The sequence below is a fragment of the Sorex fumeus genome, unplaced genomic scaffold (genome assembly GCF_029834395.1).
Source record: "Sorex fumeus unplaced genomic scaffold, SorFum_2.1 ptg000054l, whole genome shotgun sequence".
NCBI classification, from domain to species: Eukaryota; Metazoa; Chordata; class Mammalia; order Eulipotyphla; family Soricidae; genus Sorex; species Sorex fumeus.
Genome location: NW_026606111.1, coordinates 9,436,885 through 9,450,011, shown reverse-complemented (window position 1 = coordinate 9,450,011; position 13,127 = coordinate 9,436,885). Strand labels below are relative to the sequence as shown.

General features: G+C 40.7%; 1 pseudogene; it reads left to right on the top strand.

The window, feature by feature from the left end:
* The first annotated feature begins 309 nt into the window (after window positions 1–309).
* On the top strand, window positions 310–2,229 carry LOC130033460 (protein Red-like; annotated as a pseudogene).
* The last annotated feature ends 10,898 nt before the right edge of the window (window positions 2,230–13,127 follow it).

Sequence of the window (13,127 nt, the reverse complement as noted above, 5' to 3'; positions counted from 1 at the left end):
CACCCCATCTGTGTCACCTCCTTGGCAACTGCCCTGGCGATGGATTGTTAGCTAGCTAGAAGCACCACATGGGGCACCTTGGGAAAAACCCTAAAAAAAAAAAAAGCCACATTGAACATTGAACAAAGAAAGGGCTTGCTTGTGCCCACATGGTCAAGCACATGTGTTGCCTGCATCTCCCCTCTTGAGACGTGTACTTTCTTTTTTTTTCTCTGCAACTGTCGTCAACTTCTATTTTTTTTTTATTTTTTAAAAAATTTTTATTGAGGGTTCCTGAGCTCCTGCTGGCAATAAAAGAACATGGACAAAATGTTGGAGCGAGAGAGTGAGCCGTTTTCCAATCCTTTGGCCCCAGATGGCAACAATGTGGATGATCCTCACTCCTTCCACCAATCTAAGCTCACCAATGAAGATTTAAGAAAACTTCTCATGACCAAGGGCTGCACCTACCTCTGTACCACTCTCTAAATCACGTCATCATGAGATGCCAAGGTAGCATAAGGAGGATGAGGATCCAGCTGCACGGAGGAGAAAAAAAGAAAAGTTATCATGCAAAGCTTCGCCAGCAAGAAATTGAGAGAGAGCGAGAGCTAGCAGAGAAGTACCGGGACCAGGCCAAGGAAAGAAGAGATGATATGAACAAAGATTATGAGGAAACTGAGGTAATCAGCACCATGGCAAACTACAGGGCCGTGGGCCCCACTGCTGAGGCAGAGAAATCAGCTGCAGAGAAAAGAAGACAGTTGATCCAGGAGTCCAAGTTCTTGGGTGGTGACATGGAGCATACTCATTTGGTGAAAATCTTGGATTTTGCTCTGCTTCAGAAGGTACGAGCTGAAATTGCCAGCAAGGAGAAGGAGGAGGAAGAACTGATGGAAAAGCCCCAGAAGGAACTAAGAAAGATAAGGACCCTGAAAACAAAATTGAATTTAAAACACGTTTAGGCTGCAATGTTTACCGTATGCTCTTCAAGAGCAAAGCATATGAACGGAATGAGCTGTTCCTGCCGGGCCTCATGGCCTATGTGGTTGGACCTGGATGATGAGTATGCAGCCATGGACATCCCCACCACTCTTATCCGCAGCAAGGCTGTTTGCCCCACCATGGAGGCACAGACCACACTGACAACAAATGACATTGTCATCAGAAAGCTCACACAGATTCTTTCCTATTTGAGGCAGGGTACCCGTAACAAGAAGCTCAAAAAGAAAGATAAAAGGAAGCTGGAAGAGAAGAAGCCTCCCGAGGCGGACATGAATATATTTGAAGACATTGGGGATTATATACCTTCCACAACCAAGACACCATGGGACAAGGAGTGGGAAAGATACCGAGAACAGCTGCATGATCGTGAAAGGGACAGGGACTGGGACAGAGAGCAGGACAGGGAACGGGAGCAAGAACAGGAGCGGGACTGTGAGAGAGAGGAAGAGAAAAAGAGACTACTAGGAGAAGCCAAAAGTGGATGATGAGCCCATTGATGTTGACAAAGGACCTGCATCTGCCAAGGATTTGATAAAGTCCATCAATGAAAAATTTTCTGGTTCCACTGGCTGGGAAGGCACTGAATCGCTGAAGAAGCCAGAGGACAAGAAGCAGCTTGGCGATTTCTTCAGGATGTCCAACAGTTATGCCGAGCGCTACCCAGCCACGATAGAAGATATGGCTGTGGACAGTGATGAGGAGGTGGATTACAGCAAAATGGACCAGGGTAACAAGAAGGGGACCTTAGACCAATGGGACTTTGATACCCAAGAGGAATACAGTGAATATACGAAAAACAAAGATGCTTTGCCCAAAGCCACATTCCAGTATGGCATCAACATGTCTGAAGGGTGGAAAACCAGGCGCTTTAAGGAAACCAACAACAAGGCAGAACTTGATCATCAGTGGAAGAAGATTACTACAATCATTGGGAAGAGGAAGAAGATGGAAGCTGATGAGGTTGAGGTCAAAAGACCAAAATACTGATCTTCATTGATGTACAGAAAGAATCTCTCCAGGGTAAGAATCTCTCCAAGGATGTGTGTCCCATTGCTCTTTCTTCAGTTCCCAGAAAAGTCGCAAGGTTTTTTTTTTTTTGTGAATGTTTATAAACTTTTACTGTATAATCATTTGGCTCCATTAAAATTGGTTATCCTGGGGCCCAAGTGGCAGGGCACGTGGTGTGCATGTGTGAGGCACAGGGATCAGTCCCTGACTTTGCATTGCCTGTCTTTTCCCCCAGCACTGCTGGTTGTGGCCTTAATGAACTCTGAACTCCTCCAGAAGTAGCCCTCACAATAAATAACTAAATAATAATTTAAAAAATTATTGAATCACTGTGAGATATAGTTACAAGCTTTCATGTTTGAGTCATAATCACACAATTATCAGACACCCATCCCTCCACCAGTGCACATTCCCCACCACCAATATCCTACTATACCCTCCCATTTCCCACCCTCACACTGTCTCCATATCAGACAATATTCCCCATACAATATTCTTTACTTTTGGGCATTATAGTTTGTAATGCAGATACTGAGAGGTTATGACGTTGGGTCCTTTGTCTACTTTCAGCACACATCTCCCCATACTTTCATGCAGACCTATTTAATGCTGGAATGTGTATTGGCTCTCTCTGGAGAAGCCCATGTTCTCTCCTGAGCATGTTACTCTCTCACTTTCTCACCCTCCTTCTGCATGGAAATGGATACACATGGGAATCACTCCCATGTGAAAAAGTCCAAGCGGATGTCTTAGCATTGCTGTAGAAATCCAATGACATGACAAAATATAGTTAGAATCTTTGGGCTACCTTAGATACCAAAAGTCAATACCTCAAAGTCCTCCCTCTAAATAAAAAAAAATTTAAATTCACTCCTCAATAATTTGACCTAATGTAATGTCCGTGAACCTAAAATTTTGTAAAAATCATGACAACTTATCTTTTTGGAAACTTATGGAAATTTGGTATACCTGTACTCTGGTTCTCTAGTATATTTATTGTCCACTGTCCTCCCGTTGTTCATCTATTTGCTCAAGCAGACCTAGTAATGTCTCCATTGTGAGACTTTATTGTTACTGTGTTTGGCAAATCGAATACGCCACGGGTAGCTTGTTAGGCTTTGCTGTGCAGGTGAGATACTCTCCGTAGCTTGCTGGGCTCTCAGCAGGACCAGCTGCGAGCAAGGCAAATGCCCTACACCTGTGCTATCGCTCTAGCCCGGTATATTTATTACTCTTTAGTAATTGATTTATATAGTTTCCTGACTCTTACTTGAAATCTTTACTTTGTGGATCAATCAACCTGGCTCCTAGATTAGGGTCAAATGATTTTAGCCCTCAGTGAAATTTCACTAAAACATATGCTCTCTCAAGCCAGACAATAGTTTGTTTTGTTCCCTAAATTACCCAATTTCCATCAGTTTCCAATTGTTGGGGCAGTCATCAATAGCAGTATGTTAGGGCCAATTCAACCAGAATACTGAGAATGACTTTTGTTCCTCAATTAGTGCCAGCAGCTTCAGGTAAGCCACGTCTCACTCTCTTGAGTGACATAATGACAGGTTAAAGGTTCACTCACTTTCTCTTTGTCTCTTTAACTCTCTTTTGGTTCACTGCAACTTAAATGAACCAAAAGAATTGAATGAATCTGTACTTAGATGTTACTTAAAGGCGTTTGTTCTGACCTGCCTTATCTCAAAATACTATGAAAATAGAGGAAAGTAGTCAGAAGATGTCTATCAGCAGCTGGTACCATATCTTAGTTCTGCTCCTCACATACATAGTAGGACACTTGGCATATGTATAAGAGAAACATGACCTCCCAGTTCCTCAAGACGTAACTATCTTCCTGATTATTTGAAGTTAAATCTGAGGTGAACAGCCCAAACCCAGACTTTCTTTTCCAAAATTCTTTAACAGGATTCCACACACTTCTCTCCACCCCCCAGAGTCTGAGCATATTTATTACTCAAAACTTTCATTCTTAAAAATATTGAAGAATCTGTAGACTGTGAATGAACACAGAAGCGCCCTGCATTGCTCTTTCATCACTCTTGAGGGAGAACTATACATTTCAAGATGACTCTTTTGAGAAAGAATATTGATCTTGGAAATCTTCTCCATGTTCATGTTTAGAAACATCAAGGCTGAGACATTGTGTTTCACAGTTCAGCACTCAGTGAAAAAGAACTGAAATTTTCAGCACTTTGGCATCTCTGTGCAGCTCAGTCGTGGAGTAGGGCCATAGGCATGGCAGCAGCTGTTGGTGTTTGAGTGTGACCAAAAGGATTGGAACTTGGCCTGCCCCCTTCAAAGATCACACAACTACTTTATTTCCTCCCAGCTCTGGAAAGTTAGTTGTCTTTCAACAAAAAGCCTTTAGTTTCGTGTGGGAACTTCACCCTCAGGACAATTCTCAGTCCAATTGGGAAGACAGGAGAAACATCTGGGACTCAAACTTTCCTTTTCATGCATGTCCTGTTGGTTGTCATTCACCCTTTAAGAGAAATGATTTTCAAATTACTTTCTGAGCAGTTGTTCTCTAATGCTGGTGTGCATCAGAAAGCCCTAGAAGATTGGTTAATGCAAATATTCCTAGGAAATACTTCAAGAGTCTTTTACAATAAGTAGAAATATATACTTGAGGGGTTAATTTTACACCCACATTTGTGCATGTGGATTATTATACAATCTTTAACTACCAACACTTATTTCTTATTCACTATCACAGCATACCATTTGGTATAGAAAATGATAACCTTTAAAATTCTACCTACACTTTAGCACATTGTACAGTAAAAGCTACTGGACTTTTAATTGACTAGTTGTAATACAATAAACTGTACATCTTGCCGTAAGGTAGATTAAGCTAGACATTCATCAAATAGAATACCAAACTCAGTATTGATCAAACCAACCTCTCTCTATATCACATCTAAGTTATAAAACATTAACTGAATCACATTAACATTTGGCTACATGTAACCAATTTAAAGTGATTAGTGAAGTATTTTACATATCTGCATCCCAGCAAATATGGGAGGAGGAATGGCATGCATTTACTTTTAGAATGTATCTCAGTTCATGAATAGTCAGAATCAAATGTTCATAGCAACATTAACTATTATCTCCATCCTATGCAGGTCATAGGATACTTTCAGGTATTTTCTTGTCATTAGTGTTCTTTAGACTCTGAAAGAGAAGTAGATAGTAAGTTTATATAACTTTTGAAAATAATAAAAAAGTAAAATAGTCAAAGGAAAAATGTGAATAAAAATATTTAAAGTTCTAAGAATGATCTCTGACTTGTCAACACAAAACTTGGAGGTTGGTGACAGAAATAAAATAATTATGAAAGGAGACATATTCTACAATGAACATAGGAGTGCAGATGATATTTTAGCTGTGTGTTTTTGGACCTGCAGGGTATATTCCCAGAAGTTGTATTGCTGGGGATAAGAGGAGGTTGGAGGGTAATTAAGACAGAGGAGGGTCCATTATGACAAAAATAGTTGAAAATTATCACTCTGGACAAGAACTGAAAGTAATTAAAGGGAGATACGTGATAACCTTTCAGCATCTATGTTGAAAACCTAATGCCTAAAATGATCAAGATAAAGAGAAAGAGAGAGAGAGAAGAGAGGTGCCTGGTATAAAAGCAGGCTGGTGTAGGGTGATTTGGGGTGGTGGAAGGAAAACTGGGGACATTGCTGCTGGGAAATTACACCAGTGGAGGAATGGATGTTGCAACATTGTATGATTGAAAACAAATCGTGAACAGCTTTGCAATGCTCTATCTCAAAATGATTTTAAAAACTAAACAGATAAATATATTTAAAGACATTTTTTTAGGCTAGAGAGAAGAGTATTGTGGGTAGAGCACTTGCCTTGCATGCAGTAAACTAGAATTCATCCCCAGCACCCCATATGGTGTTCTGAGCCCTACCCAGAGTGAGTTCTGAGCAAAGAGCTAAGAGTAATCCCTGAGGACCACTGGATATGATCCAAAAACAAAACAAAACAAAAAATGGCATTTTCGATTGAACAAAACCTAAGAGAATCTGTTTAAAGAAGAATGACACCACAGACAATTCTTGTTGTGAAATTACAGGAAAAGGAACAGGCAAAATTAAGTCAGCAATTGCATATATACTTAAAAATGTATATGTCATATCTGCTGCTTTTGTTATAATATGTGTCTATAATATATTCTCTATTAATCACTTGTACTTCTTGTATCACTTGTCATCCTGCTGCTCATCAATTTGCTTGAGAAGGCACCAGTTATGTCTCCATTTGTCCCCTTGATGGTTCACCACCTCATGGTGCCGGGGGTGGCAATGATGCTAATTGGCAAAGATTGAACCAATAGGTGCTGCCCAGAGAAGCAGGCAGGTTCATGTTTGTCAGTGTGCAGATCGTTAAAACATGCAGTCAACCAAAAGCTTGCATTATGTATTAATAGTTTTTATATTTATAATGCTATATATATTTATTATTATAAATTAAAATAGCTTGATCACTTGATCACTTGACATACTGTTACTCATCAACTTGCTCGAGCGGGCACCAGCAAAGACTCCATTCATCCCTGTCAAGTGCTAGTGTAGCCCATGGCATCTGCTCGTTCTAGGAATACAAAGAGTCTCAAACTGATCATTCAGGGTCTTGACAAAGAAGTCTGACCATCTCATAGGTGGGCGGCCACATGATCTTTTGATGTCCTGTGGAATCCAGTTGGTAATGGATCTAGTCCACCGGTCATCTCCAAATCTCATTACGTGTCCAGCCTATCTGATTTTCAATGCCTTGGCAAATGAGAAAGCGTCCCTGATTCTTGACTGGCGACAGAGGTTGGAACTCCGGATTCTTTCACTCGAGTGAAGCATGATACTCCAAGAATAGCTCTTTCGATTCCTCTTTGGGAGACCCAAATAGCATTCTCATCCTGTTTTCGTAGGGACCAGGTCTCTGAGGCATATGTTAATGCAGGATGAACAGTAGAATCGAAAAGATGTGCCTAAAGTCAGAGGTTCTTCATCCTCTTAGCTATTTCTTAGATGCTCTTGAAAGCGTTCCAAGCTGTTCTCTTCCTTCTGCGCAACTCAGGTGCCAGGTCATTCATCATGTTGACTTCTTGACCTAGGTACACATAACTGTTGCATTTGGAGATGTTCTTTCCATCGAGAGTGAATGGAATGTCAGGAATGAGACTATTTCTCATAAATATTGTCTTCGTGATATACAGCTAGTCTGACATTTCCACACTCACGGTCGAACTCGGCCAGCATTTGTGCTGCTTAGCTGATGTTTGGTGTTATTATAACGATGTCATCAGTGAAGTGGAGATGGTGTACTTGCCAACTGTCTATCTTCACTCCCATTCCTTCACATTCCAGTCATCGCATGATGTTCTCGAAGGTGGCACTGAAGAGTTTCGGTGAAATGGTATCACCCTGCCTAACCCCTTTCTTGACATCAATGATCACTCCCTGTAGAATGGTGTGATCCTGGTAGTGATTCCGCAATAAGCTCACAAAGGATCCTGATCTATTGAGTTTGAACGCCTTGTTTGGCTAGGACCTCAATGGCCACTTCAGTCTCAACAGAATCAAAGGCCTTCTTTAAATTAATAAACATTAGACAGAGTGGCATATTGAACTACCAAGAAACCTCAATGAACTTAGATATCGTGTGGATCTGGTCGATTGTGCTGAATCTTTTTTTAGAAACCAGTTTGCTGCATGGTTGTCCTTCATCCTGTCCTTCAGGATGACTCGAGTGAACAGCTTGTGTACGGCAGACATTAGGCAGATTGGTCAATAGTTGCCAATGTTGTGGATGCCTCCCTTCTTGTACAGTAGTACAGTCCTGCTGGTTTTTCATTGGGACGGAACCTTGCATTCAGACAGGTAGCATGTGAAGAGCTGATCCAGTATGTTGATAAGTATTGATGGCAGGTTCTTCAGGTGTTCAGGTCTGACCTTGTTTGGGCCAGGTGCTGTTCACTTCTTTGCTGATGAAATGGCATTTCGGATTTCAAAAGGGAGAACATTGGGAACAACATATCCATCCTGCAGAATTTGGTATGTGGGCAGGTGGATATGGCTATTGAAGAGATCTGAGTAGAAGTCATGGATAATCTTCTCCTTTGCCCTTCTGGAAGATGTGATAGATCCATCCGGACATCAGAGGGCATTCATCTTGGTCTTGTAGTTGATGATCGACAGGCAGGTGTTGTGAATGCTTTTTCCAGATTCTGCCACATCTGCCAGCACTGCTGCTCTTCTCTCTTTGAGGTCTGACTTTATCACTTCTCTGCACTGCTTTGCGAGTTCAGACGTTCGCTTGCGTTTGCCTGAGGCTTGCGCCAAACCATGTTGGCGAATGAGCTTGAGAGTTTTCGAAGACAGGTGCCTTTTTGTGGCTATCTCTCTCTCAGCATTCTTCGCACAATCATTGAGGTGCTAAACCAGTCGATTGTATTCCTCGTCAATGTTGTCAATGATAGCATCTTCCCGTGTTGCTGCAATAGTGCCAAAGAGCTCCCAGTTGATGATCGTTCTGGGAGTTCTCTTTTTAAACTTTGAAGCCCTTTATCCCCGCTCAGTGAAGTAGAATGTTGTACCAAGGAGATGGTGGTCCAATCCCATTTGAATTTTGGGACAACAGCGACATTGGTCAGGCAAAACCGTTGATTGAATATAATGAGGTCAACTTTGTTGTGGAACCGTCCACCAGGAGATTCCCATGTCCAAGGTTTAGATTCGGCCTTCCGGACCTGTGAGTTACCATGGATAGTCTTGGTCGATATCATGAACTCATATATTCTCTCACCCTGTTTGTACCATTCTAGGCCATGGGTCCCGATGTGGAGTTCTTTGGCTGATCTTCTCTGTCCTATTTGGCATTAGTATCATCGACAATAATCTTGTAGAAGGTGTGGTCTTTTTTACAGAACTTCTCCAGCTCCATGTAGAACTTCTCAGTTTCTCCTTTATCATAATTGGATATTGGTGCATAGACCTATGAATTCCTACAGAGTTGGTGAAGCCCTACGAGTCGGGAAAGCGGAATACTCTGACCTTGGACTTCAGGTTTGGCGCACCCAGGAGCAGAGATTCTCTGCCTGTTTACAGCAGTCCGGCAGACACCCACTACCTCCACTACCTAGCCAACACTACACTCCAGGATGCTTTCCAGACCCTTCGGCCAAGAACCACATGTTGGAGTGCTCTGACCTTGGACTCCAGTCTCGGCGGACCTGGAGGCAGAGATCCTCTGCCTGCTTCCAGCAGCCTGGCTGAACTCCACTGCCTTCACTACCTACACTTCCCAGCCGAAGCCATGCTTCAGGATGCTTTTCGGACCATGCAGCCACAAAGAGGCCTCACAACACATCGTAAGACAATTAATACAAGATTACCATACCATATTTGATGGGGTTCAAATATGGTTTGAACCATGGGAACACCTGCAAGGACGATTAGAGGCCACCCTAAAAGTCTCTATCCCTCTCGGAGAGCCTGGCTAGCTACCAAGAGTGTTCCACCCACACAACAGACCCTGGCAAGCTGTCCGTGGTGTATTTGATATGCCAAAACCAGTAAGTACAATGGGTCTCATTCCCCTGACTCTGAAAGAGCCACCAATATGGCAGTGTTAAAAAGGATGAGGAAGGAGAGGCTGATAAAACTGGACTGCCAAAACAAAGAAGGACAAAAATTACTGTCTCTACTTTCAATGCATGTACACTGGCATCAGATGCATACATCGAGGACCTGATGGTGCAAGTGTGAAAGATCAAGTATGATATCATTGGTCTGACTGAGATTAGAAGGCATCAATCAAATCATGCCATTTGTGACACTGGATAAGAACTGTTCCTCGGAACATGTGACAAAAAAGTTGTTGGTGGTATCGGTGTCCTTGTGAACATGAACTTGGCCATAAACATTGATTCATTCGAAAGCCTAACAACCCGAATCGGACAATTACATTTGAACAGACGTGACTCACTGCTGGCAGTTTCTAAAATAACTTAAGAAATTTTAAATGTATGTTATGTAAAATGTTAGAAGACATCAATAACATACAAAATATTACTTTCTTATAAAAAACACCTCTACCATACCTTTTTATGAAATATTCTTATATTTATGTAGGGTAGGGCGTTCGCCTTACAAGCGGCCAACATGGCCGACCCGAGTTCGATTCCTCCGCCCCTCTCGGAGAGCCCGGCAAGCTACCGAGAGTATTCGATATGCCAGACACAGTAACAACAAAGTCTCCAATGGAGACGTTACTGGGCCCGCTCGAGCAAATCGACGATCAACGGGAGGGCCATGATAAATATATGATAATATATTATGATATATTTTATATGTACTATATAAATGTATATGCGTGTGTTTATATATACTACACATGCTGTATATTATATAGGGAATTAAAGATGTTAGAAACTGATAACCTGAGAACTAGTTTTTACACCAGTAAAAAGCTTTACTGAGAGTGGGGAGGGAAACACTGCCACAATGGTGGTCACTATGATGGAGGAAGTGGTGCTGAAAGGTGATAGACCTTTATGTAGAAAACTCTATCAGTAACACTATTGTAAATCACAGTGATTGAAATTTTAAAAAGTGCCTGTCATAGAGGCAGGCTGGAATGTGGGAGGGGAACTGGGTATATTAGTGGAGACATTGGAGTTGGAACATTATGACCGAGTAAATCATAAATAATTTTATAAATCATGGTTCTCAGCAATAAAAATAAAAATAAATGTATCTTAATTTGCAAATCTATTAACTTTGAGGCAATGAATATCCAGCTTTAACTTTGCATGGCAGAAAAAAAAATTTACAAAAAAATCACAAGAATTTTGATTTTAGTAAAATTATAGAGTCTGCATAAACATCAGTGTGTTTGTTTCCCTTGAAAAGTACAAAATAGTTACAAAATATCATTTCTATAAAAATATTTTTGCTCCTTATGTCTTCTATGAACATACCTTATCAGTTTTGGGGCATAGACAACCTAATCTATAATAGAGATATTGCTCACTATTATCTCCATTAATTTATTCTATAATTTTTAAAGTCAGATATTTTAAATTAAAAACTATGATTTGTGAACTTTTTAATTGTAAAGTGTTAGGCATATAATATTTCAGCACCAATCCCATCACCAACATCAACTTCTCTTATCAGTGTTCTCATATCTCTTCCTACACTCATCCCTGCCTGCCTGTCAACCTCACAGACACATTACAAAGTTCTGGTGGTTTCACCTTAGATATTTTGCTTTCAGTGTTGTATCTGTGCTTTGGATATGTGGCTATTCCACTCACTCATATCAGCAGCATAACTGGAGCGATAGCACAGCGGGTAGGGCGTTCGCCTTCCAAGCGGCCACCATGGCCGACCCCCGAGTTAGATTCCTCCGCCCCTCTCGTAGAGCCCGGCAAGCTACCGAGAGTATTTGATATGCCAGACACAGTAACAACAAAGTCTCCAATGGAGACGTTACTGGGCCCGCTCGAGCAAATTGACGATCAACGGGAGGGCCTTTACCTTTACCTTTACCTTTAACTGAAGTTCTGATGCCTGTTCACTCATTTCTTTTCATTCTTTTCTTTCCCTCTTGCTTTCTCTTCTTCTCTGTCCGGACTTCTCTTTAAACTCTGGAGTCCAAGGGTGATCTAGGTATCCCCCTTTACTACAATACATTCCATCATCAAATGTTCTATATATTTCAGATAAGTAAGATCATCCAGTTTTATCTTTCTCCTTCTAGTTTACTTCACTCAACAAGATATATTCCAGTTCCAACAAAGTAGCAACAAATTGTTGTGTAATTTCATTGTTCCTTGCCATTTCATAGTATTACATTTATATCACATATTCATAACCTATTCATCTGTTGTTGGTTGGACACCTGGCTTGGTAGCTATGGTCTGAAAGGAAGTTTTAACTGAGGACTTTTATACTTTTTTTTGTTTTGTTTTGGGTCACACCTAGTAATGCACAGGCACAGGGGATACTCCTGGATCATGCAGTCAGGAATTACTCCTGACAATCCTCAGGGGAGCATGTGGGATGTTGAAAATAGAACATGGTTCAGCCATGTGCAAGGCAAATGCCCTATCCGCTGTGCTATCACTCCAGTCCTGATTTTTACCTACATTTTGTGTCTAGGATTACTAAGATATCCACATCTATCTAATTATTTTTCATGTGCCAAACACTAGATTTGTGAATAAAATTAACAATATTAAGCCAAAATATAAAATGTAGAGACACTCTAGAAATACTATGTTTTTAGTAGTTTATGTAAAAAAAATTCTGTTTTTGTTTTTTCACTACAAGTTCTTTATCTTTTTTTTATTACTTTATATAGTGACCCAAATTTCACATTATTTGATGTTTTTTATTTGTATCACTACATATTATATCATAAGCTTCTTGGTTATGTTTCATGACTGCTCATACTTTGTGTTTGAAAGAAACATGGATAACTTTTCTTTATTCATTGATACTTAAAGGTCATACATGTTTACTGCATTTTCTTTCCTTGGAATCAAAAAATGTACACATACCATTTTATTGGTTATAAACAAAAACATATCTATTTTATTTTTATCTGAGGTTTCAAATGGTGTATGTTGAGTATTTGAGCAAAAGCAGCCGCACAACATCTTATTATCTCATTCTTGCTTTGGACAACCTGGCAGGCTACCGAATGTAACTTGCCCACATGGCAGAGTCTGGCAAACTCCCCGTGGCATACCCAATATGCCAAATACAAGTAACAATGATGATTCTCATTCTCCTAACCCTGAAAGAGCCTTGAATGTGGCACTTTTTAGAATCTCAGGGCTAGGACAAAGGAGATGTTACTGGTGCCTGCTCGAAACAATCAATGAACAACAGGATGATCGTGATATGCCACAAAAGTGGCATTATAAATTGGGCAGTATAAACTGTTGTTAGTGTATTGTACTTTGGATCATATCTTTTCCCTGTGTTGTCACCTTGCTTATGGTTTTCTTTATCTATTTGCCACACCTAATTTCCTGCCCTCTTTACTACTACTGGCAGTGGGACTAACCTTATATAATTCTTTATATAGGACTG